General features: G+C 39.8%; 1 long non-coding RNA gene and 1 pseudogene across 1 annotated transcript; one reads left to right on the top strand and one right to left on the bottom strand.

Annotated features, from left to right (window-relative positions):
- Nucleotides 1-3,853: 3,853 nt before the first annotated feature.
- LOC138610970 (uncharacterized) lies at nucleotides 3,854-10,896 on the bottom strand. The gene is made up of 4 exons (XR_011309589.1): nucleotides 10,833-10,896; nucleotides 5,821-5,892; nucleotides 5,521-5,712; nucleotides 3,854-4,317 (listed from the first exon to the last, which is right to left on the bottom strand). It is a non-coding gene; the product is annotated as an uncharacterized lncRNA (long non-coding RNA).
- Nucleotides 10,897-13,459: 2,563 nt separating this feature from the next.
- LOC138609693 (probable RNA-binding protein 46) lies at nucleotides 13,460-25,464 on the top strand (annotated as a pseudogene).
- Nucleotides 25,465-26,282: the final 818 nt, after the last annotated feature.

Here is a 26,282-nt window from a genome sequence, read left to right as displayed (position 1 = left end):
CAGCACGTCACTCCACTGCTCATATCCCTACACTGGCCCCCAGTCGCTGCTCGCATCAAATTCGACCCTGTTGCTTGCTTACAAAACAGCGACAAAACCGGCTCCTAACTACCTGACCCAGCTCCTTCATGAACACTTCTGCACTTAATGATATTGATGTTGCTGCTGCTGATGACTTTAAGGATGTGGATTATGTGGATTAGGATATTCACGATGATGATGACTATACTGACCTTGTTGATGTTGCTGACGATGATTATTATAAAAACAAACAAAGAAAATAACGTACTTTGCTCTGCCTGTCGGCACCAGTGTCCGATCGCACTTGAAGCTGTTTGTTGGCACTAACTGACTTCGTTCCCTCCTGTCTGCACTGTCGCTTGTGTTCGATTAACTCTCAGATGTATGTCGCTCTGGACAAAAGCGTCTGCTAAATGAAATTGTAACATTGTAATAATTGACAATAACAAATCTAGTATAAATAAAATGTTTAATCCTTGATGTATTCTTTTTGATGAACTGATTGAAACCATTATCAAAAACAAAAACAAAAGTGCCATCGACACATCGTAGAAAATATAGTTTTATATGCATGTTATGACTGTAAATTAAAACAAGCATTACAGCCAAATATCTAATCAACTATAGGGCTGTAGAAAAAGTTCGAGGACAAAATAAAGCTCAAATGTGAAACGCTCCCTTAAAAAACGAACTAAAACGGTATAGTAAAAAGGTATAGCGAACTGCTGGAGAAAATAACTCATTTATGCTCAATATATTGCTCATTTCATTTTCTACGGATTTTTCAAATAGGCTAATAGAGAGTATTATGTCTATCATTTTGGACAACAAGCCATGGGTGGCTATAGGTCCACAGCTTCCAGTCCCCCTTGGATGGCTGCTGCTGCTATGGCCCTCCTCCGGTGGGACCTGTAATGAATACATACAATACATTTCCTCTGCCATTAAACTACTTTACAGCAGTGATACTATGTTCTCTGAGAATGCCCCATTACTTTCTGAAAGGCAGAAAAAGCTTCGACTTGGTTAATATTCTAATTAAGGCAAAAATTGCAGTGATAGACACTGTACTCCACATTTTCTGCTGGTTCTCATTCTGATCCAGAAGGTGAACAGCACACATTTTCATCCAGTCTCCAATATACAAGAATTTCTTTGTAAACACAAATGTGATGTCTGACACAAGAAAGCTGATTCCTAATCAACAGTCTGTTCATGAAAAGATAAAAGTTAAATTAGATTATTTTTTAAATAATAGTCACAATTCACACGACCATTACATTAAAAACATACCCATTGGCTGCACTAAAAATGTCACCATTAATCAGAAAAGATCTTAACAAGTGTACATCAGGCATGCAGAACATCAACCGCCTTCCAATACATTAAATTCAACAGGTTGCCACTTGTGCTCCAATACTGCCATCTAGTGGGCGTGTAGGCGAGCACACCACATTAAATGAAAGTACACAAGCTACATTTTTCCTCGATAGGTAACCAGTACAAAAAGGGCGATTTTAATAACATCACTGTAAATTCATATCATTTTCTAAAACCCAGTTCAATAAATATTGTATCCTGACCTCAATTCATACAAGGTTTATTGAGTGGGGAACTGCTTTCTGTCTTCCAATGGCAAGGGATATCCCTAAGAAACAGATGAAGTGGTATCACCCAACACACACATAATATAACACCAACATAACCACAACAATTAAATCACACTCATTAAACACACTAAAATAATGTGAACATCAACAGTCCCATAATGCTTTGTGCCTCACGCAACGGCCCCCCCTGGTCGCTACAATATTTTTTAACCGGCCATAAAAACTTTCTTAGATATAAGGTCAATAATAAACTGTGGTAGAAATAAACTAAGACATTTCCTTTAGTACTGAAGTTACAATGTATCTATACTTTTACTCCACTGAATTTAGAGAAAAATATAAAGTACTTAAAAATAGCTCCATATTTAAAAAGTGGTATAGGCCTACGCAGTAATGCTTTAATAATAATCCACTGATATTAAACATATTACTCTGCAATAGGCGCTCCTGCATAATGAGTAGGCTACCTTAAGTTATTGTACTGTAAGAATATCGGGATTAATACAGGTTTATCTTATTGCAGGGCTTTTGCTTGTAATGAGTATGTATACACTGATATTATTTTTTTCTTTAGTACTTATTTAATCACTGAAACAAAATAAACTTTTCATTATGGCAGCTCATTAATCCACTGCACAATGAAACTTGCAGTAGTTCTGATCAAGCACTCCGCTCTCTCCTTCATCGCTCATCCGGCTGTCATTTACAAGCTCTTCAGTTCCGCTAGTGACCATACTGTAGCTCAGCTGCTAGCGATAGCCTCTACAGTTTCCTGCTAGGTGTCTCAGGTGTTTAGCTTCTCCTCAGCCTCCCGTAGTGACAGTGGTACATGTATACTGTAGTTTATATGCAGTGAGTTGGAAATACATCTCCACAACATGGAAACTCAATAATTAGCTACTGTAGCAAGTCCTCATTAGCCGGCTAATGTAGCGTCAGTTCCCCGTCCAGCAGCCCCTTAAGAGCCGACAACACTAGGTTGCTGGGGTGGCTATGTGACTGTCCAAAGGACGCATAGAAGTAAACAGAGAACGCCCACGGTCCCAGTGTTGCCAACTCCTCAGTAAGGAAAGTAGATGTTGGCTGCCCTAAAAGTTGCTAGAAGTTGCTAAATGACGTCATCGCCTAATTTGCATAACTGTCTATTTGCATGTCATTGTAATGGACGCTGTAGGAGAGAGGAATAACGTCGTGGGAGAGACAGAAAGTGAGTAAAAAACACCCTAAAAATGTTTAGAACTATAAATGAACTTTCTTCTTTTGATTCTTAGTTTGTTTGTTTTTTTTATTATGCCATTGCACTAGGCCATCACTTCTCAAAATAACTTCATGACTCATGCTTTGTCTCGATCCATATTACATATATCGATTTTGTCATGTATTGTTAAATGTTAGAATACCAAATTTATAAAAAAAATCTTTTACTCTTGCATCCCGCTCTGTAAGCCAGGGCGGGATCAGCGGCGGCTTTGCGCATGCGCGATTCATTGCAGTGTGGACGCGAAGCGGTGTGGGTCTCCTCTCCGCTCTGACTGCAGCTGGGACTGCTGCATGCGCGAGGCTACTGTGAGACTGACCGCCTATGAGTGCTTTGGAACGGGGGAGGGGTTCACGGGTGCACCTGCTGATCGTTAAAGACAGTAACTTCAGAACGATACGTGCGTTTAAGTCAGAGTCTCCAAAACACCAGAAAAAGTCGCTAGATTTGTCGCTAGTCACTTTTGAAAAAAAAGTCGCCAAGACGATTTGTAAAGTCGCCAAGTTGGCAACATGCACGGTCCACCAACGACTAGTTCATGTTTCTAGCGCGAGCTAAATAACAGAAGCAACGTGCGGAGTCGTTGCAAAACAAAATTTAGTCAACAACTTAAAGTATGTTTTGAAGTAATGGGAGGACACCACCCCTGATGCCCCGACCTCATTTATTTTAGTCGCCAAATTAGATTTTTACGCGCATTTGGCGAGTGGCGGGTGCTATTTTTGGACCCTGTGGTTGGGGCCTATGAGCAAAGAGCAAAGAGGGCGACAAGATGACACACTACCTCTCTTTATATGGTGCCCTTAGGTGGCGATTGGCCAACAAGGACCCCTCGAAAGGAGTACAGATGAGGCATCTCAGTCTGCTACATTTATAATTTTTAGTCAAACAAGTCTTAAATTACGACTTTATTCTAAAAAATAGATAGTAGATAATAGATTTTATTCTCATAATATTACGACTTATAATATATTATATATATTATGATGATATAACAGACTCAGAACAGGCTGCCTTCTTCCAAAAACCCATAACCATCTCCACTGTCTTCAGAGCATTACGCTCCAGGTTGTTCTCACCACACCAGGTCACCAGATGGTCAATCTCCCACCTGTAGGCAGACTCGTCCCCACCAGAGATGAGTCCAATGAGGGTGGTGTCGTCCGCGAACTTCAGGAGCTTGACAGACTGATGACTAGGGTTGCAGCTGTTGGTGTACAGGGAGAAGAGCAGAGGGGAAAGAAAGCAGCCTTCAGGGGAGCCAGTGCTGATGGTCATGGAGTCAGAGATGTGTTTCCCCAGCTTCATGTGCTGCCTTCTGTCGGACAAGAAGTCAGTGATCCACCTGCAGGTGGAGTCGGGTACGTTCAGCTGGGAGAGCTTGTCCTAAAGCGGACCTGTTGGCAGTGGCGACCCCAGGATTTTTTCCTGGGGGTGGCCAGAGATGGTCACAGAAAATCTTGGGGTGGCATACCAAAACCAAAACTTACACTCGTTAGGCGAAAAAAGCACCATCTTGCCACAGCTATACATTTTTTTTTTAATTTTCTTTCACACAAACTATAATGAAGAGTATAAGAAAAGTTATCATTTAAATGAATAGTACATAATTATTATAATTCTGATTATTCAGGGCTTTCTAACATCATATGGACTATTCAGCCATTGAGGAAAAGTAGACAGCTAGTGGCTGTAAAAGCTACATATGTTGGCTTCTGGCACATTTTAATGGCACTCCTCTATCATATATACTAGTGTTTATTTTATTATTACATATTTTCGTGATTTTGCTAACCCATCTCTAAACAGTAAGGGAATTATTTCAAAGGAGCATTAGGCCTCTTGTGCGTTTTAGCACACTCTGTGTCTGTTAACAAGTTTGGTACAAAGTAATTCCTATACCAACGCTGTTTAATTAATTAACTTATAATAATCAACAGCCTGCTTACAGTGTTCATGTTTGGATCTTTAATAAATGACAACATATAGAAAAAAAATAACTGTTGTATCCTGTCACATGCTCAGACTCTCTTTTTACATAAGAGGTTTTTGAACTGCCATTGTAAAAACCGTCCCTGCCTTCTCTCCCAATATAAGTATGTACCCACATGGCTGTGACTCAGTGAATTAAATGCCCTTGTATTCCAGCTCTGCTCGCATTTTGGGACTTTTAGGGTGTGTAATTATCGTCCCCGCTCCCGCGGACTCGCAAGTGTGATGTTTTGTCTCTGACCAGCAGCTTGGTGGAGGAGAGGACCACCACGGTGCAATTGAAGTTTAAATCTAGTAACTAGCAAAGCTGTCTGTTTCATTACTTCATATATGGCTATGCTACAAATGATATGGTAAGCCGCAAGAGAAATAAAGAAGAGGAAAACAATTCCGTGATAATAATCATTCCCTTGTGATTTTGACGCAGACAGATGTGATCACTGCAGCACTTGCCACTGTAAAAGCAAGAGGTGAAGGCCTACAACTAGTAAAAATTACAAACACTATTTGTATTGCATCTATAGAGATTGTTTTGCTGTAAAAGTATAATGTAGGCTTTAAAGGTAATTCATTGATGGTTCTTTCATTGAGCCCATTAAAATCTGTGTGGCATGTTGGCGAAAACTTTTAAATGCTTACTGTGAGTCATCGCGCTGCTCTTCATTACCACAGAGGTCAAGGCGACGGGTCTGTAGTCATCAAGTCCTGTGGTCCTTGGCTTTTTGGGGACAGGAATGATGGTGGAGGCCTAGAAGCAGGCTGGCACGGGACAGGTCCTAGAGAGGTGTTGAAGATGTCAGTGAACACCGGAGACAGCTGATCGGCACAGTGCTTCAGGGTGGAGGAGGAGACAGAGTCACGGCGAGGAGGAAGGAAACAAGTGTTAGCTGTCCCCAGTTAGAAGCCCCTTAAATGAAACCGTTTGTGGCTCGAACTCACCTTGCCCTGCCCTGTTGCTGTCGGAGGAAGATTTGGGTCCTGGTAGGTCCGGGTATCATCGGATAATCCGTTCTGTGATCAAATCAAAACGTAACAGCTAAAAAAGGCTCGTTTTATCGTTTTAGACCAAAAACGAGAAAACGCTTTCTCGTTTTGTCACTCAGAATCCAAAATTGAAAAAACAACAAAACCAATTCAAAAGAAACGGTCCAGTTTTGTCCATTTATTATTTTGATTTTATCGCAATGAATAAAGGAATACATTTGGGCTGTCACTTGACACGGAAGTAATAGTTAAAATGTCATATTAAAAGCCCCTAAACAGTGCTAGCTGGCTGGCTGGCAGGCAGATAGATAGATGGACACAGATCGATTACAATTTAACTTAAATCTACATTCTGATATAATTTCATAATTTTTTTATATCAAAGAGTCCAGAACATTTTTTGCAGGTCTTTAAATGAGTATTAGGTAGATAAAAAAGAAAATCTAATAATCAAATAATCAAACCTCGACATCACAGATTTTAGTTTCCTTATTTCCCGTTCATCAATTTTCTTTTCACAATTAAATATTTTTGTGATTTTTGTGATCTAATTTTCGATTGTGTTTAGTTAACATAGTCCAGCTATCTTCAAAGTCACCAGCAGAGGTCCCCATCCTCCACCCTGAATGTTATAAACAGCAACATGGCTTAGGATAATCATGACAACAAGAAAATAATGATAACAATTATACAACATATTACAATTGAACTTATAAGAACATTGCTCTATCATTTCATTTGGCCTGGGTGACTCATTTTATATACTCATATTCCAAATGTGTATAATAACAGGCAACCGACAGTAACATGTCATTTTCAGCTGCCAAAGAATGATTGTGGTTTGTCTATGCCCAAAAAAAACCAGATCTAAATGTATAGACATGGCCATTTTCAGCAATCAAATATACTTTGTTACCACACAACTATATAGAAATTAGAAAATAACACAAAATGAAAATAACAAAAATGTACTAAACCCTATGTGGCTCCAAAGAGAACTCTGTGAAGTCTGATACAAGCCTTTCTATTTCTCTCTCTCCATCAAACCATGGCGTCTTTGGTTACGGTGGGACACTTAAAAGATAAAAGTGAGAGTACCCGTAGAAATCACACAGTTGTTCCCATCATTGCAGGTGCAGAATGCAGTGGTCAGACTAAAACCAGGTCTTGCATGTATAGATGAGAAGTGCAGGGGCAATGATGGGACATAACAGAAGGTTGAGCTTTTACCCTGTAAGACCCAGTATTGCCTTTGCCCACTGTGGCACAAGAGCTGCCCCAAGAGGCCTCCAACACGCATAAAGAAAAACCATATTTGCAAAGCATGCCAGTGACATCTCTCACACCCCACTGCAAATTTAGATCCTCTGCTAAATTGTAAAGAGAAATATGTTCCTGTAGATCTATAATGTGCATTTGTCCACTGAAACAAGGACGATGACACTTTAAGTGTTATTTTCTCATTTCTATATAGTTGTGTGGTAACTAAGTATATTTGATTGCTGGAAATGATAATTTCTATACATTTAGATCTAGTTATTTTGGGGCATAGACAAACCACAATCATTCTATGGCAGCTGGAAATTACATGTTACTGTTTGTTGCCTATTATTATACACATTTGGAATATATACCTAGGCGTAAAATGAGTCACTCAGGCCAAATGAAATGATAGAGCAATGTACATATAAGTTCAATTGTAATATGTTGTATAATTGTTATCATTATTTTCTGTTGTCATCTTAAGCCATGTTGCTGTTTATAACCTTCAGGGTGGAGGATAGGGACCTCTGCGGGTGACTATTATTATCATTATTATTACTATTATTATTATCAGTTTGTAATGGTCTACTAGAATTAATATTGGTGTATTAGTAGTAGTTGAGGCAATGATCAATGTTTGTCAAGGGAATATGAAGTATGAAATATACACAATATGAACAAATGCCTTAAAGGCAGACAATTACCTTGGATCAGCTCACATCTTATAAGCTTTTTCAAACAAAGGGATAAAGCCAGGGCCAAATATCGCCTGTCAAAAGATTCTGCTGATTGGGAAAATTACAGAATCTAAAAAATGGTTTCATCATAACAGACTCTTACTGAATAAGAAGTCCTGCAGCATGGTGTTGGTATGCGACAAAATCGCTCATATCCTTTTGACACATTTATTTTGATGACGGGTCACCCCTTGAGAAAGTTGATACCTTCAAATATCTGGGACTTTGGGTTGACCCTGAACTCTCATTTAAACCCCACATTGATTTTATTACTAAAAAAGCATATGGCTGTCTGAACTCACTTTGTCGCTCAATTAATTGCTTTACATTTCAATTCAGAAAAAGAACATTTTCTTAGTTTTTACTGATTATTGATTATGTTGATATTGTTTATCAGAACACCTCAGACACTAATCTTAAGCCCCTTAATGTTTTTTATAATTCCCTGTGTAGATTTATCTTGAGGTGCCCATACAGAACTCAACAATGTTTCATGTATGAATCACTTAATTGGCTGCAGCCTATATCTAGAGGGCAATTTCACTGGGTCCAGTTCATTTTCAAATTTGTCCATTTCAATTGCCACTCCTATTTAAAACAGTTTCTGGTTCCATATAGGTCTTTACATTCACTCAGACATACGCAATATCCCTTTTTCTTTGTCCCAAGAATTCTCAAAGAAGTTGGTCGCCGCTCATTTCAATACAAAGCTCCATTTGACTGGAATAATCTTCCTTTATCTCTGAGATCCATTACCTCTTGCCGCTGCTTCAGGACATTTTTATTTTCTTATCTTAAAACACTTTAAAACCACACATTACTATCTCGCGTCCACGCATTATTATTTTTTCCCTCAGATGTCCCCAGGGGGGCTTCGTATTAAATTAAGAAATACGAATAAAGAATTAAGATTATTATGTATTATTAATATTTAAGATTTTTAATGATTGAATTAAGATTTTTTTCTTCTCTGAAACCACAATTCTGCCCTAATTATATGCTAAGTTTGGCAGTACATCTTGCAGTTAAATGGCAGTTTATTTTCTTAACATTTATTTTTGGCATTTTGATGTGTCTTTCACGTTTTTTTTCTCCACATATCCCCTTTTCTGGTCAGATCTCTTCTCTGATCTGTTGTTTGTCCACCAGCATGGAGCTATGTGTGGACTATGTTGTTGTTTTTTGGTTTCAGTTGCAGCCTCAAAAAATGGGATTCCATATGAGTGATCGTAGAAAGATTCTACAAGAATAAATATATTCTTAGTAATACTTCTAAAAGTCTTGATGTATTCTGATGCTAGTAACATACCATGTCATTAGGTTCAATTCACTTCTAACCAATAGATGGGAGTCTCACTGAAGTTTATGGCTTTGTGAATACATGTTTGAGATATCTTAACTTATTTCCAACAGTGAACCACCAAAAAAGTTTTTCGGCAAGACTGCTCAAAATTCTTTTTTTATTTGTCCATCTGCCTTTGTCTGTCTATAGATTGAGCAATCTGTTGAATGGATCTTGGCCAGTAGACGGCTCACTAATATCAGCGTCTTTCTCCCCATAGTCTGGTCAGCGTTGATCGGCCCTTCTGTTCTAAGTCTCACTCTGATTGACTGCTATTATTGGCTCTAATGAGCTGCTAGTGATTGCCCAAACCCAGCTTCTAACATCCAGCAGGAACACTAGCTTTTTTTAAACTCTTTGTCTACTTTTTAGCTTGCTCTAATTTCTCTTGCTTTAATCATTTGGTGAGAATATTGACTTGATGTGGGCATTATTTTCTGCAAGACAGTTTGAAATCTTTTCTTAAATTTTCTTTGATACAGCCTCTCTTTTACAGTAGATTTAAAGTGAGCAAAAGCTGAAAACTTGCCTCTAAATAGTGCTTATTTTAAGGGGCAAAAGTAATGATTATCAGCAAAAGAATTATACTGTGAGCATGTAGAGAGTCTGCTGAACATGTAGATGTGTTTTGTCTGTGATGCTAGAAATTCAGATCCCACAGCGAAATACAAAAGTGCCCCCAAGTGGTTCGCCCGAGGAAGTTGAAGTCAAATTTAACATTGCCGTAGATGGAGAGTTTTTGAGCACTCCTGTTGCTTTAGAGCTCATTGTGCCAAAACTGTTTAATTTGTTTGACTTTCAGTAGTAGAGGCGAAGATTTCCTACATTTTGAGGGTAAAATTATGTGTGTGGAGTGAAAATTGTGGGCTGAGGAGCAATTTGTTAGGAGGAATTTTGAGTTATTTTTAACCTGCTCTATACTGTACTGATGACATCACGCACTCTAGCCTGTGCCATCTGCACCCATTGTAAAATCTGAAAACTGCTGAAAACATTGCGTTACTTTGAGCTAAATTATTCATAAACGATAAAAGATAGCAAAAAGATTTGCGAACACTTTAAAGCAAAAATGAAGTCTGTGAGCGAAGTATGCTGAAGCAGTAGTATTTTAAAGTTATGAGTTGAATTTTTTCCATCTGTTTTAATTGAATGCTGAATCAGTGTAACCATTTGTGTTTTTCTGCTGGACTATCCTGGATGTGTCTCTGTGACCCTGGTGTTTATGGTGCAGGAGGGACGTCTGGCTCTTCTTTATTCTGGTGTGTAAAATCGTCAGCACACAGTCATAATGCTGCATATGCAACTGCAAGGACATATATCTGCAGCTCAGGAGACATTTCCTTTTTACAGAGTTACAATATCACATCATGAAATAATATCTGTAACATACAATCAGCGAACGTGATCGTATAGATGTTATCAGAGTACCAAGCATAAAGAGCATTTTTAAGCTTTAAGTTTTATGCACATTAAAAATATCAAAAAAATATGAACAATCTTTTTAACCCAAGAGGAAAACCTCCTTGACTGTCATACAGCCGTTTTAAAGTTATCATTTACATCATCAATTTATAATATACAACTATAAATGCAACAACATCATATATAAACTAGACAATGCCTACCTGGTGTGTAAAATCATCAGCACACAGTCATAATGCTGCATATGCAACTGCAAGGACATGTATCTGTTCAACACAAAACAGGAGATCACGGTCAGTAACGTGAGGATACAGCCACGAAGGCAGCCGACACATGTTAAGCTAGCTAGCATTTGCTCCTCATGTTAGCAGATTGCAATTCGTGTATAAAGTTACCATTTCTACACCTAAGCGTCTGTAACTCTCACTATAAGTTCTATTCATGTTCATAGTTAGACTCCACGTTACTGACAGTTTCCAGGACATTTATAAATCATTAAACATTGTAACATTGAACGGAGCATTACATACACTCACCCGCCTGCAGCTCAGGAGACATTTCCTTTGCTGAGGTACGTACGGTGGCCAGCTAGGAGCCCTTACGCTGCAGTTGCGCTATGCAACCCACCAGGTGGCAACAAAGTCACATTAATAATACAAACACATACATTTGCTGAAATTCAACACAAAGAGTATTTCCAACTCTGTTACATCAGCATTCCCACTAATAACACACAATCAGTGATAAAAGTGGTCCTCTTCTTCTTCTCATCTTCTTCTTCTCTCTCCCAGTTCTGTAGTTATCAGTTGTCAGAAAGCTGCTGCAGAGTCGGCATGTTGCCAAGGCGACGGCAGTGCTGGAGGTGTGTGTGCTGCTGTAACTGAGCTACTCGACTTCCTGCTTCGCCCTGCTCGCCCTCCTGCTACCCGGCCTCATCTGTACGGCCTTGTAGACTCACAAAACGACGAAGGAGTAGTAGGGCCACATTAAAGAAGAAAAAAAAAGGTTTCGGGAAAAAAGACGTAATATTACGGGAATAAAGTCGTAATTTTACCAGAATAAAGTCACAAGAGAAGAAAGTCATAATATTACGAGAATAAAATCGTAAAAATACGAGAATAAAGTCGTTATATTACGAGAATAAAGTGGTTACTTTATTAGTCGTAATTTTAGACTATTGTTAGCCTAAATGTTATAAATATCAGAAGAGCAGCAGCCGCCTTCACTAAAATGAGGAACGTGTTAAGTATAACTTCACAGCTGAACATCTTGTGAAGCTATGCTTATAAATGATTGCACAGGAGGCTTAACACAACTTGGGCCGGAGCTGTATTTATGTATTCGTTATTGAACACACCCGGTAGCATGGAAGCACCGCATACATGTACCTCGCGAGAACATTCGAGATCTCCTGCCTAGTAATGCGCAAGCACACTAAACAGCTATATCAATACATACGTATAGGTTTCACAAATACGAAATATTTAATCTTCCTGAACACCAGCACCACTTTGTCATATTTATCAGGACTCTGAAAAGTGATTTTATTTGAAAATGACTCTTGATCTTTTTAGCGCAGGCGACTGGCTGCCCTTCTGATATTACCCTTCAAAATAAGATACAGGCTAACCATGGCCTAAAATTACGACTTTATCGTATTCTCGTAATATTACGACTTCATTCTCGTAATATTATGACTTTCTTTCTTGTAAAATTACGACTTTATTCTCGAAATCTTAGAGATTTTTTTCCCCACAATGCCCTAATACTCCGTTGTACAAAACACATAAGAAAGCACTTAAAAATGATGTCTGTGAAGAAAATAATGTGTAAAAATTTAGAATTATGAGTGAGTGTAATAAAGATTTTTCCTCATATTCTTCAGTTTGTTGTATTAACATTTTAAGGGATTGTCCTTTATACGCATAATTGATATGAAAAAAAGTTTATTTGTAAAGCATTTTTTAAATAATTATATAATAATTGCAAAATAGGCCATATATCTTTTTATTTTTTAATAATCTTTGTTTTATTATTTTTTGATTTAATGTTTTGATTATTCATTAAAATTGTAATCAATTTAAAATGTTATACATTAATATTGATCTTTTTAAATTTAATTTAATTTAATTTTATGTGGGTAACGCGTGAACCCATTTGTCCCGCCTTCTGTGCCTCAGAGAAACGAGCTCAGAGAGACTAACCTTAATGTCAATCATATTTCCGGCCAGTTGATTGAAAAAAAAAAAAACGGTTGGAAGGCGCTAAAGTTACCGAAGCCGCTATCATAACATTTAGCTAACTTAACGGTAACTGCTATGCTAATTTGTAGCCCCTGTGGTGTAGTTTTGTCCATGTTATACTTTATAGATGAACGAGTGCAGTTTACACGAGCTAACGTCAGCATATTAAGGTTATCGTTGCCAAAAGGTGGTACCGGGGACTTTCAGGGGTCCTTGAACCGGTTACAAGTGGTCTACTGAAAATAACAAATGAAGTCAGCTAACGTTAGCTTAACAACACATTTAAGGGGAGGCTAAGCTAACTTCATTTTCAACTATGCAATAATATTCGATGTATTGTATTAATTTGTTTCTGCAAGCTTTCTTTGCTTCTAATTGTTATTAGATTATTCATGATTACAAGTTAGATTGCGTTTTGATGATTTTCTATCAACGAAGTTGTATGTTGATCACCAGGTAAGTAATTCTTTCCTCCTGAGCTGACAGCATCAGTCCTGTGACCCGCCTGTCTAAAGCTGACTGTACTCTTTCAGACAGTCGTGGACAGAGAGTCAGGCGGAGACATGGCCGAAGACTCTGGGAAAGTGAGTCCTCTGTTGGGCGAGGACGAGTTCAAGGCATCCTGCGCCAAAGAGATGGCTCTGCTGGACCTGATGGAGAAGACGGGCTACGACATGGTGCAGGAGAACGGACAGAGGAAGTTCGGAGGACCCCCGCCAGGTCTGTGTGTCTTAAGACCATGAAAACACACGAAGAAGAGAATTAGTGTTGTGTTATATGAAAAGGGGCAGAAAATATTAAAAAGATGAGCAGTGTGCACATACAGAAGTCTTATGTCTGATTAAAGCTGTCTAAAGAAAAATCCAGGGATTAATAACTGAAATAATCTGTTTGTTCCTAATGTAAGCCCTCAGTGATCTGTGTAATATGTCAAAAAAAAACTCAAGATGTGAGGGTATTATGAAACATCTCCTTTTAACTTATGGACAGGTCAGTGTTTATCTTTTGTTCTCAGTCTGAAAAAATAGATTTAAAATAGTGATTTAAGTGAATGGAGTTTGGTTTGGCTGCAGCCTGTTGATGTAGCGACTCCACTGGTCTGAGATCAGCTCCAGTGAAAGTTCTGTCTGACCGTCGTTGTGTTTTCTTTTGTGCCTCAGGCTGGGAGGGTCCGGCCCCCCCGCGGGGCTGCGAGGTGTTTGTGGGGAAGATTCCCAGAGACATGTACGAGGACGAGCTGGTGCCGTTGTTTGAGAGCGCCGGAAGGATCTACGAGTTCAGACTGATGATGGAGTTCAGTGGAGAGAACCGCGGCTACGCCTTTGTCTTGTACACCAACAGGTGAGTGTGTCTATTTATATATTCAGTTTGACAACATAACAGAAATGATCCCTTTAACTACTAAATCTATCGTCTTATTATTTGTGGATTATAAATCACATTTATTTAGAAAGAGGAGAACCAGAATCAACTGAAGGCAGGGTAATAAAAAACAAAGATCCATGTTATGATAATTTATCCTGACCATTGGTTATGGGTGCAGAGAAGCAGCTCAGAGTGCGATCCAGATGTTGGACAACTACGAGATCCGTCCAGGGAAGTTCATCGGTGTGTGCATGAGTCTGAACAACTGCCGCCTCTTCATCGGCTCCATCCCAAAAGACAAGAGGAGGGATGAGATCATGGACGAGATGAAGAATGTACAAACACACACACACCTGAGCCACATGTGGACATCTGGAAAACTAAAAGTATTGTTTACATGTTTATGACTGACAGTTTAACCAGGCGTGTAGAGAAACAGAAGACGGAACAGCTGCGTAAAACACTTGATTGTAGCTATTTTTAATTAAGTGAAATAATTAAAGGTAGAGTGAACTAAATGTAAGTCAAAGTTCTTCCCCTGGATACCAAATTAAAGCTCATGGAGGAGCTTTAACACAGAGAATAAATTAATTTGTAAAATGTTTTTTGAAATGTCTTCAATTAACTCTAAGAAAAAGGTTAAAAAAAATCTTTGAAAACTTGGAAACAAAATGAAGAAAACTAGCAAGAGCAGAGCCGTTTGGTTGTTATTGTAAAAGTTAGAAGAAGTAGAAGAAGCAGCAGCTGTTACTGTTTACATGTTAACCACCACCTTTGCTCCCTCCTGTGTGTGTGTGTGTGTGTGTGTGTGTGTGCGTGTGTGTCAGGTTACAGACGGCGTGGTGGATGTGATCGTGTATCCCAGCTCCACAGATAAGAACAAAAACCGAGGGTTCGCCTTCGTAGAGTACGAGTCGCACAAGGCTGCAGCCATGGCCAGGAGGAAGCTCATCCCGGGTACTCACTCTCTTTGCATCCTCCTCTGACTCCTTCATCACAGCTGTCCGTCTCTCCTTCTTTATTCCACCTGCTGACTCTGGGTCACTTGTGTTTGTCCAGCAGGGGGAGCTAGAACACAGAAAAATGCAGCAAAGAGTCTGAATGAGGATTTAACTTCCAGTCCAGTTTATTGAATTTATTTTTTTAAAGTTTAATAGCCTACAGTCCTGCATGAAGGTTTTTAATGTTTACTTTGTGTTCAATCATTTGTATTCAAACATATATTATTTTAAATGATGCAGTTTGTGCTTCTGTAACACTGACAGCTGTGTCTTTAACTTAGCCTCCCCTTACTATATAAGATACATATGCAAGAAAAAAAATCAAGAATCTAAGTGATCCATTCTTCATTTTTCAAGCATAAAACCCTCAAAGTTTTGGTTACAACAAGAGCCCGACCAATACTGGATTTTTGGGACTAATGAAAATTCCGATATCGATGTATCGGCCGATATATTCAGATATGTTCAAAGTGTATCTGAAATTAAAAGAACAAAATTCCAATTCTGAAATGTTATTGTTACATTTGCATGACATACAAAATTAAAATAAAAGTGTTTCTGTAGCAACTTAAATAGCACCAAAATAAATTATCAAATTAAATAGACGTGAGTATAACACAAAAACACACAAAAGTTGGAACAAAAAATGATTTTCTTCTTTTCCCACCTTCACACAGTGCTGCTATAGATAAAAGTCACCAAACACAGACCAGCTCATTTGACAGACAGATATTGTTAATAATAGGAATAAAAGGCTTAATAAGCAGGATTTTCCATATTAAATATTCCCTCTTAATCAACATCAATCCAGGAGAAGTGTGAGCTGATGTCTGTATCAGCAGAGGATCTGCCCTTTGTCTGTGTTTCTATTCTTATTATTGTGCTCTGTTTGGGACATTTTGGACTATCTATGGACTGTCTATCGTGGGGCAGTGGTCTGGAGCTCAGCCAACAGTCCGCAGGTCAGGTCTCAATCAAAACGTAGCATCACGGTGACATGGCTATCTCTCTGCCTGTCTATCTGTAACTCCGTCGTAACTTTAGCATCTTTATGAGACATGAAAGGGACTTCACAAAACGTATTAATTTGCTGTTCTGTGAAGGAGAACAGTCCGCACGTGCGTGTCTTGCTGCTGTAAGGAGCGGCAGGTGTGACTGAGGGCGGAGTAGACAGACGCACAGTCTGCAGCATGGGGCGATGATGGCTTTTTAAAATAAAATCCTGTACCTTCCTGCTGGGTTGTACGGAGGTGTAGACGTGTAAGCTTGTTGTTTAGAGCATAACGGCTGTGAAACTAGCAGACAATTAAGCTTAAAGCTCCTGCACCTTTGTTACTAAAACTGAGAGCCAGACTGTACACTCGGGATCTCATGGGCAGTTTAGATGCGCAGAGAGTAGAAACAGTGGTGCTCTTAAAGCAAGCTTTCTTTGGCTGATTACTGTGATTTTAACATGAGTTTGTTGTTCACAATGTTTCGTTCTGTATGGGAAAGATAATGCTTCCCTTCGCTGTGTGTGCTGCTGTTGGAAAAAAATTTGAAAAAGTTAAAGTTATATAATCAAAAGTTTTATAATGAAATGTTTTAGGTGAAAATTTATAATCAAATGTTTTAAAAGTTAAAGTTTTTATGGTAAAAATGTCTTAAAGTTAACATTTCTATAGTCTAATGCCTTAAAGTCGAGATGAAACAGCATTTCGAGAGTATTTAGCTTCCGTATCGTGACGTATTTTTGAGTGAAACAGGACTTGCAGGCGGGACATATCATTAGAGGGATTTGATTTGATCGTTGAGAAGTGGGCGTAGACAGACGTTCTCCACAGCGCAGTAGCTAGCTAACTGACCGAGCGTTCTTGGTGCTCTGCGGCTAAATGTTGCAGATTGATTGGCAGGTGGATGTCATGATATTTCTTGTTGAAATTGGTTGGTCCTATCTTATGTAAGCACATGTGATATTTTGTTTTACAGGAAGAAAAAATGATTGGATTTTGATATAAGAATACAAAGAACTGGATTTTCTGTATTTTTTTTGGTCTGTATTGTCAAATAGATGCACAATATTACGGAGGATGTGATCTAAAAGGATTAAAATGACATTTTTCATTTCACCTCGACTTTAGAGTTAAAGTTTTACAGTCAAATGTTTTAAAGTAAGTTCTTAAGTTAAAGCTCTAAAGTAGAATCCTAAGCTGAGAAACTCGCTGGGCTCATTATAGAAGCCAGGTGCAAATCAAAGGGTGGGAAACTGGCCGCCTTATCTGATCTAGAAAAAAAAAAACAGGTGTCCCCTGCCAACGAGCCCCTCCTTTATCTGTTGTACAGTGCATGGGCGTGCCTAATTGGCCAGAGTGAGGAAGAGTCCTGCGGAAAAGTTGGAAATGGGTCGGACGAAACTGAAGGGACACAAGCTGAGGGCAGACAGCCAGAGTTTGGGGAAGGGGGGTAGCACAAGTCTGCCACTTGCGACACACTTTAACCAATTAGGCAGAGACCTAAAAAAGGGGAAAAAAACGTGCCGAAGCCCAGCGAGGGAGGGGTTTAAAGTATATAAGACCAAGCGGCTAACCTGTGGGCAGTCTCATCCAGATGGACTCGGGTTTATTTGTTTGTATTTATACGGAAATAAACTATTTTTGCATCAGATTCTGCCAGTCTCTAGTGTTTGCTTGTCTTGCTTGAGTTTTTTGAAGACTTTGATTATAGTTTTTCAACCAAGTTTTATCATCTATTGGTGAAATTAAGTGACAAGAGGGTTCGGGGAACTTTTTTGCCACAACACTGCCCTGCTCAGCTGTGACGCGCACTCAGGCAGCATTAGGGACCTCCTCATTTCCCATCATGCCTGTCGCCTAGTGCTGACTGAGTAGTAAGTTGTTAAGTTTCCTATTTATGTTCCAAAAAGCAAAAAATAATTATGTTAATTTTTTTTATGTCTGTTTGGAACATATGTCCTTTTTTTTAAATTATTATTCACCTCTCTTTTACGTTAACAGACAAGATTTTACCATTCCAGAACCAAGACAAAGTGTAAGCAAGAAACCAAAAACAGACCCCCCATAATAATAATAAACCACGTACATAAATAAATAAACACCAAAAACAAAAAAGATATATCTATCTTTATACACATACCCATACACACACACATACAGTTTATACATATATACAAATTTAATTACATATGTATACATAAACCCAATACACACAGCCTGTACATGCATACACACACACACATCCCTGCATATACACACACATTCAAAATAAATATTTTCAGAAGAATTTTGTAATTAATGAATCAAGTGTGGTGAACTAGTTAGGAGTTGGTTTGACAGGAGTCATTGAAAAGAGGTGGTTGATTCTGGCTAATATTGACATTTTGATAGTTGCAATTCGGCCTGCTAGGGAGAGTGGTAAATTATTCCAGCAGTTTAACTGCTCTTCAATGGATTTAAGGATGGGGGTAAAGTTGAGGTGGAACAGCTCTGGAAGCTTGGAGGAAATATCAATGCCTAGATAGCGAATGTTACCAGTTGGGATATTGGAGGGTAATTTGGGGTCTGTCGTCTTACATTGGTGGTGATTTAGTGGTAGGATGGTGGATTTGGACTAGTTAATGGATTAATCAGAGATGGAGGAGAATTCCTCCAAGAGTTTAAACAATGCCTATAAACTGACCTTATGGATAGTGTTGGCAACAGTGATTCCAGTGATTTGTGAATCTTGGCAAATGGCGGCTGCTAGTGGCTCAATGGGAATAATAGTGGAGAGAGTGGACATCCTTGCCTGATGCCGCGGTTTAGTGTCAAACATTGTGAGGTTATTCCATTGGGGATTACTGATGCTGTGGGTGAGTTGTAAAATATTTTAATCCAATTGATGAATGACTGTCCAAAACCAAACTTATCTAATGTTGCAAATAAAAAGTTCCAGTTTACACGGTCAAATGCTTTCTCTGCGTCTAATGATAGGATGGATGTGTTAATCTTTTGATTTGTGGATATATTTATTAGGTTGAATAGACGGCGCATGTTATTTGATGAGTGTCTACCTTTAATGAATCCTGTTTGGTCGGGGTGAATTAAGGTATGAATGGCTTTTTCCAGTCTCATAGCTAGTACTTTACTGATAATCTTGATGTCTGTGTTGATGAGTGATAAAGGGCGGTAGCTTGAGCAGAGAGTAGGATCCTTGTTAGGTTTGAAGAGAACTGAGATGAGTGCTGAATTCATATGTGGTGAAAAGTTGGATGATTTGTACATTTCTGTTATCATCTCAACAAATACTGGTCCAGAATTTGTTCTACTGTTTGAAATGATTGCCACGGTCTGGTAGATTTGATGATATTTGATCTGTCAAGTTTTGGATAAATGGTTGCGTTGAAGTCACCTCCAATAAAAATGATTGTATCAGAGAAGGTTATTAGTTTTGTAAAGAATTCATGGAAAAATTCTGGGTTGTCCTCATTTGGGCCGTATTGATTGGTTATTGTTAACTGAACTTACCCAATGGATCCATTGATTATTATATATCGTCCCTCGAGATCTGTTATGGTTGAGTTATTGCTATATGGTATTTTTCTGTTGATCATCACTGCAACGCCTCTCTTCTTAGAGTTATAAGAAGCGGCGAATATCTGGTCCGCCCAATTTGGTTTAAATTGATATAGATTTGAATTGATGAGATGCGTTTCTTGGTAATTGTCATTTTTGTGCTGGTTTATAGTTGTAACATGAGTGAGGTCCTCTCCTCTGCTTGTCAGGAGGTGTCATGACTTTCTCTTGCAGCACTGCAAAAATTAAAGTTATTAATATCGGAGCATATTGGAGGACATATACGCCGACACCGATACATCTGCGAAATGCAAATATGGGCCGATAAAATCGTCTGACTGATAAATCGGTCGGGCTCTATTTCTAATTTTGAGGTTCTACTGTTTCGCTAAACACAGCAAGTCTTATTTTTAAAACAGTAATTTATTAGCTTGGACGCTGCCTCATTGTAGCTGAACAGCCATCTGTAGCAGCTCCATGCTGCCTGAGGCAGGAGGAGGCTGCTGTCCTGTCACAGATCAGATGGATGAACCAGCAGAGAATCTGCTGAACTGTTGAACTTTTGCATTAATAAAATATTGTGCAATTATCGGTCAATTTCCCCGATCAGCCTCAAACATACTTCCTTCTGAATCCTGTAGAGAGGAAAAAACAACAGTTCAGCATGTTTCTTTCATAACTCTCCAACTGCTTCTACAACACTCAGCTCATTACATTGTCATTACAGACAATATATATGTATGAAACTATTGTCATACATGTTAGCATGTTGAGTATACAGATGTGATGTTGTCGTGTTCCTGTTGTGTCCCACAGGAACCTTCCAGCTGTGGGGTCACTCTATCCAGGTGGACTGGGCCAAGCCGGAGAAAGATGTGGACGAGGATGTGATGCAGCACGTCAGAGTCCTCTATGTGAGTTTGTGTGTGTGTGTGTGTGTGTGTGTGTGTGTGTGAGTTTGTGTGTGCGTGTGCGTGCGTGTGCGTGTTTGTGTGTTTGATATGTCTGTGTGTGTGTCTGTTTGTCCCTTTAAAAAATAATAATAATCACTTACAAAAGAATCCCTTGTTATGAAAAGGATGCAGATGAGGTGAAATCAGGTGTAAGATTTTAATGATTTCTCAAGGATTCTACAAGTTTCAGAGTCTCTCACTTCAGACCGCTGTAGAGAAATTTTTTAGAGCCTTTAAATCAGAAAGTCTCCAGCCCCCGCACTGCTGGACAGGCAGCATTTTAGGAAGAGAAGTCTGACATATTCGGCCAACTTGTTTAGATCAGAGGTGTGAAATAGGGAGAGAGAAGGAGGGAGGCTCACAGGAGCTGCACGTCCTCCAGGGGATCAATTAGGAGGCTTTTACTCTGAAACTCTGAAATGTAACCTGAGGGCGACAGATACAGACCTAAAATCACCTTACACATGTTGGAGAGCATTCAGCAGGTACAGAACACATCTGTCTCTCTGTGTGCACTTTTTATGCACTCAATTACAGCTTGTTTTTAATCTTCACAGTATTTTTCATCAGTATTAACATCGTTGTACTCACAGACATCGTGTAAGGCATCACTGAGAGGAGTCAGACATGTTGTGGCATATGGGACCTGTACTATCTGAACATCAGCAATGGGGTTGTAAGATGTTCGATGTTTGTGTCCCTGCAGGTGCGTAACCTGATGCTGAGCACCACAGAGGAAACCCTCCGCCAGGAGTTCTCCCGCTTTAGACCAGGCTCAGTAGAGCGCGTCAAGAAGCTCACCGACTACGCCTTTGTTCACTACCGCTGCCGGGATGATGCCCTCTTTGCGCTGAGCCTCATGAACGGGGCTGTGATTGACGAAGCGAGCGTGGAGGTGACGCTGGCCAAACCGGCGGGGGTCAGAGACGGGAGCGTGGCCGGGAGGAGGTACAGCACCAGGGGTTACCTGGGGACCAGCACAGGGGCCGGAGGAGGGGGCGGGACGTTTTTCCTGAACAGGGGTGACGGAGCCATGATGGACGGATGCTCTCCACTCAGGACAGTGCCCCTGCAGCCACGCCTGGGAAGCCCCTTCTACACAGGAGCAGTAGGTGAGGAAACATTGTAGACACACATAGACCATCACAGAGTCGACCTTAACTTTTTATCCCCCAAAATACTGAAGTTCCTTTCAGGTCCTAACCCTGTAAAAGTCTTTTGGCATCAAAGGCATCAATTATAAATTGCCAACAGCTGTAACAAGCAGCACTGCTGCTGTATTCATCAGTAAGAGGACCTTTTTGCGACTGAGACCTTACAGATGCTGAATTAGCTTTAGGGTTTAGTGACAGCAGTGGGTGTTAAAGGAGAGGTTTGGTAATTTTGGACCTTTTTTTTTACAAATTTGAGTTTTGAAATGTCTCATAGAAACAAAAACTTTTAGTGGACGTATTTTGATCGGCTGTATCGTGGCTACAGCGGAGGCCATCTACTGGACCGATTCCCAAAGTTTTTAGCTCGTTCTTCCTCTTGGCCTACATACACTCATCATACTGCACTTTGTGTCTGCTTGAACAAGTTAGTTGTGTTGCTTTGCGGCACAGACACAGGTCTCATGACCACTTTGCTGATTATTGTTTCTTCATCACATCACTCACCCTAAAAGTGAAATACCTACAAGCAAGCAATGACGAGCTTCCGGGACCAGCTCTTCATCTTCTGTTCCAGACATTTGACTTTAGTTTCTCCGACCGTCTCTGTTGTTTACTCTTCCACTCTGTAAGATAGGCACATGACATGCCGGCTCCCCCAAAAGTGAAGTCCAAACCTCTCCATCACCCCCTGGGGGAGGGGCTTGATTTGATATGCAGTAGAGTTTTCTACAGGCGGAGCATTTTAAACGCCAATATCACCGTCATGTTTAATTAATTGTGGGAAGACAAAATGTGTGCGGGATTAATATTCCATTTATAGTGCAGCCCTGCTTCTGATGTTTAGGGTCGGTCGGGAATGTCTTATTGTATCCGCAGATGTTTAGCCCTCAGAGGTTTGAACAAGACATCTGCGACCGATCCCAGAGACAGTCGCAAATGTTTAGGGTCAGTTCAGGATGCCTTCTTTTGTTTGTGGATATTTGGGTCAGCTGTAAATTACTTTTGTGTCTGTTGTAATGACCCTAACTGATTATATTTCACATACTTTGGTAGGTGTGTCCTGATTTTTACTCCAAAATCAGACAAAGTTGGAGTATGAGCATCTAGGCTGTTTTTTGTTGTACACAAACTCTACTGGATTCTGTCAGACTTTAAATGTGACCTCCAGCCCTACCTTTAGTGTCAGACTTAAGACTGGCTCTTCTCTTTGATTCAAACTGGCGATCTTTCCTTCCAGCTTCCTGAGCTAGCTAGTAAGCTATACTTACATGATGGAGGGGGAGACAGATTTAAGATTGAGAAGGAGACTTAGAGAGGGAGAGCTGGACAGAGACGGGAGTGAGACAGGTGAAGGAGAGAGGACAGACGAAGACAGAGAGTGAAAGGAGAGAAGGAGATTCTTGAGTAGAAAAATTAGGTCAGGTATTTTGTTTACAATCACAGACTATACATAGAAGAATGATCAGCAGGGTCTAACTCCCCTAGTAAGATTGTATAGAAGTCTATGAGAAAATGGTCCTCCTTCTCGATTTATTCCCTCAGTAAACATTCTCCTAATGAGTTTATGGTCTCAATCTCTAGTTTCAAGTCTTCTTCAACTCAGCATGATGTTCGTTGGCCAGCAGTTGGGGAAAAAAAGAAGCAGAACTGACTGCTGTGCATGTAAACATGCGTGCGACGCTTCTGCCGTCACAGATGAAGGCTACTTGGGGGATGATCGAGGCAGACGGGCAGTTACGTGAGGTGGCTATAAGTGGGTGTATTCCCGTTATCAGCGGCACCTCGTCCCGTTGCAGGTTAACGCTGTGGCTCCATAAACGGACTGTTCACAGAGCGAACGTGGCGCAGAGTGTTTTAAAAGCTACACCTGCAGCACACATAAAGCGTGAGGTTGTGTGTGTGCCAACAGAAAGAAGGTGACGGTAAGATTTTGTTTCAAAACGTTACTGTCACAGGGATGATCACGCTAGTTTAACATACATTTGAACAGCGTCATTAATGTTACATACCTTTTAAGTAACGTAACTGCAGCTACTACAATTTATTCATGCGGGTGTCAGAGTTGCTGAACCAAGTGTGGTAAAAGAACCCTCTTTAAACCCTTATGATATTTTTGGTCTATTTTTACGAGTTTATAATAGTTGAACACATGTATTGAGTAATAAAAACACTTACAGAAGGAGAAATTTGATGTTAAAAAAATAACTGAAATAGGGCTTGCATTTCAGGGCCAGTGGTTTTAATGGCAGGCCTTCAAAACAGTAGTCAACAACCCAATGATTGACGTCACGTCGGCTACGACCATTTTTGTATACAGTCCATGATTAGAACAGAAAAGAGTCAGCATTTTGTATGGTTAAATTCGCAGCTAGACCTTTAAAAACAAATGTATTGTGTTTTTTGTTTTTTGTCAAAGAAAAATCCCTCAATGTGACCCTTTAAAGGGGAAATGTTTTGTGTAGTTTACAGTAACATTAACACTGTAACATTTCTGTTGATGTGAGACAGAGGGCTTTCTATCATCTCAGCTGTTATTCACAGTAATAGTTAAAAGTACCACACATGTTGGACAGTGATTTATTGCTGTTACGTCCTCTGAAGCCTTTAATTTGCAAACAGTTTAAGTGTCAAACATGAAAATGATCATTAATGTCAAAAAACAGCCTTTGATTTGATTCATATTCATGACTCGAGTGTAAATAGGGTGTTTGAGACGTGTGTGTGACGTTGAGGAATGTGCTGGTGGATTCACTCGTCAGTGTAATAAGTGACATCGTTAGCATAAGTGGATATGTTTCATGTATCCTGGTGATTAAAGCAGCTAAAGTGTTGTGTTTACTGACAGCGAGTGCTGCTCATACTTCATGCTGTCTAAAGAGTGACGGGCAGCTCAACTTGTTTCATTTTATATTCCGAAAATCTTCTTTTCCACAGCTTGACCCTTACACTGTTTTCACTGTTACTCCAACTACACTACACTGGTATCTTCTGACTACACTCATGTCTAATGAGCAGTAATGCTGATCCTGCCTCTGTGTGTGTGTGCGTGTGTGTGTGTGATCAGATGAGGCAGACCGGTGTGTGTTCCCCCTGTTCCCCGGCACCCCCCTCACCCCCACCAGCCTGCTGTCACTCAAACAGAGTCAGATCGGCTCGGCCGTCAGTCTGCTTGACTTCTACTGTCGCAAGAACCTGTGTTCACAGCCCGAGTACGAGCTGTTCTCCACGCCGGGGCAGGACGGGAGGCTGCTGCTGCTCTAGAAGGTCTGCAGATACACGGCAGGCATACCTTCTCACCTTTACCTTTGTAAACTTCACTTTCCTGTCATTTATTCAAATGGAAATCTGCAGAATACATACATACAGAATAAGTACATAAATGTTTACATCGACTTAGCTGATAAGTCTAACCATATGAGCAACAACAACAGAGTGTGCGTGTGTGTGTGTAGGTGGTGATCCCGTCCACACGCAGCACCTACATCCCCGACAAGCAGTGTGCGCTGCTGGACGATGCCAAAGAGCTGGCTGCTCAAAACACCCTGTGGAACCTGGGTATTGTTATCTAAAATAATAAATGTCAAAAATAATTTGTTTATAGTAAGTATTATAAGTTATTAGTTAACGGTTAAATAATAATTTGTTAATAGTAATTATTATTAGTTATTAACGGTTAAATCATTTGTTAATAGTAATAACAAATAATAAACGTTAAATAAAGTGTACTGATCCCCAGACCTCCAACATGATTCGTGTCTTGATTTATCGGCCCTGTCAGACACTCTTCATGTTTAATATGTTTATGCTGGTGCAGAGGGGCTGTGAACTAACCTGTTGTTGGTTTAATAAGAATGAGACACACTGTTTTATGAGATGTAAATAATCTACTGTTACACATACAGAGCAGTGAACAGAATTCATTGTTTTTAACAGTCCCTTTGTATTAATGCAGCTAGCACACAGGACTGGACTCAGAGCTGAAGCTGTGTTTACATTATTAAATTTACACAGTCTCAATATCATCATTTATTTACATCCACAGTACTGTTTCCTCCTCTTTTCTTTAACATTTACACCGTGCAGAGAAAGATAATTAAACTGGGTTAAAGTAAAACTTCAGTTTTCAGGAGTTCAGAGTCTGCAGTGTCTTTACTTCCAGCCCACCTGAGCGCTGCACGAGAATCTCAGGGAAGAAAATTCTGCTTTGGCAACCTGACATGCTGCGTTATTGTCTGAATTGTGTGGTAGCAGCTGTCAGTGTGTGGAACTGGTGCCATCTGTAGCTCTGAGCCCAGCACAGGAGTTCTGTTTAAAGGTGTAAAAACCCCTCACATGTGGAAAATCTGAGTGGTTAAACGCTGAGCGGAGAACATGAATGTCTGGAGCT

The sequence above is a fragment of the Semicossyphus pulcher genome, unplaced genomic scaffold, assembly GCF_022749685.1.
Source record: "Semicossyphus pulcher isolate SPU_LCO1_2020_fin unplaced genomic scaffold, fSemPul1.0.p SCAF_6, whole genome shotgun sequence".
In the NCBI taxonomy this organism is placed as follows: domain Eukaryota; kingdom Metazoa; phylum Chordata; class Actinopteri; order Labriformes; family Labridae; genus Semicossyphus; species Semicossyphus pulcher.
The sequence above is the reverse complement of the archived record's forward strand: the minus strand, read 5'-3'. Positions and strand labels throughout refer to the sequence as shown.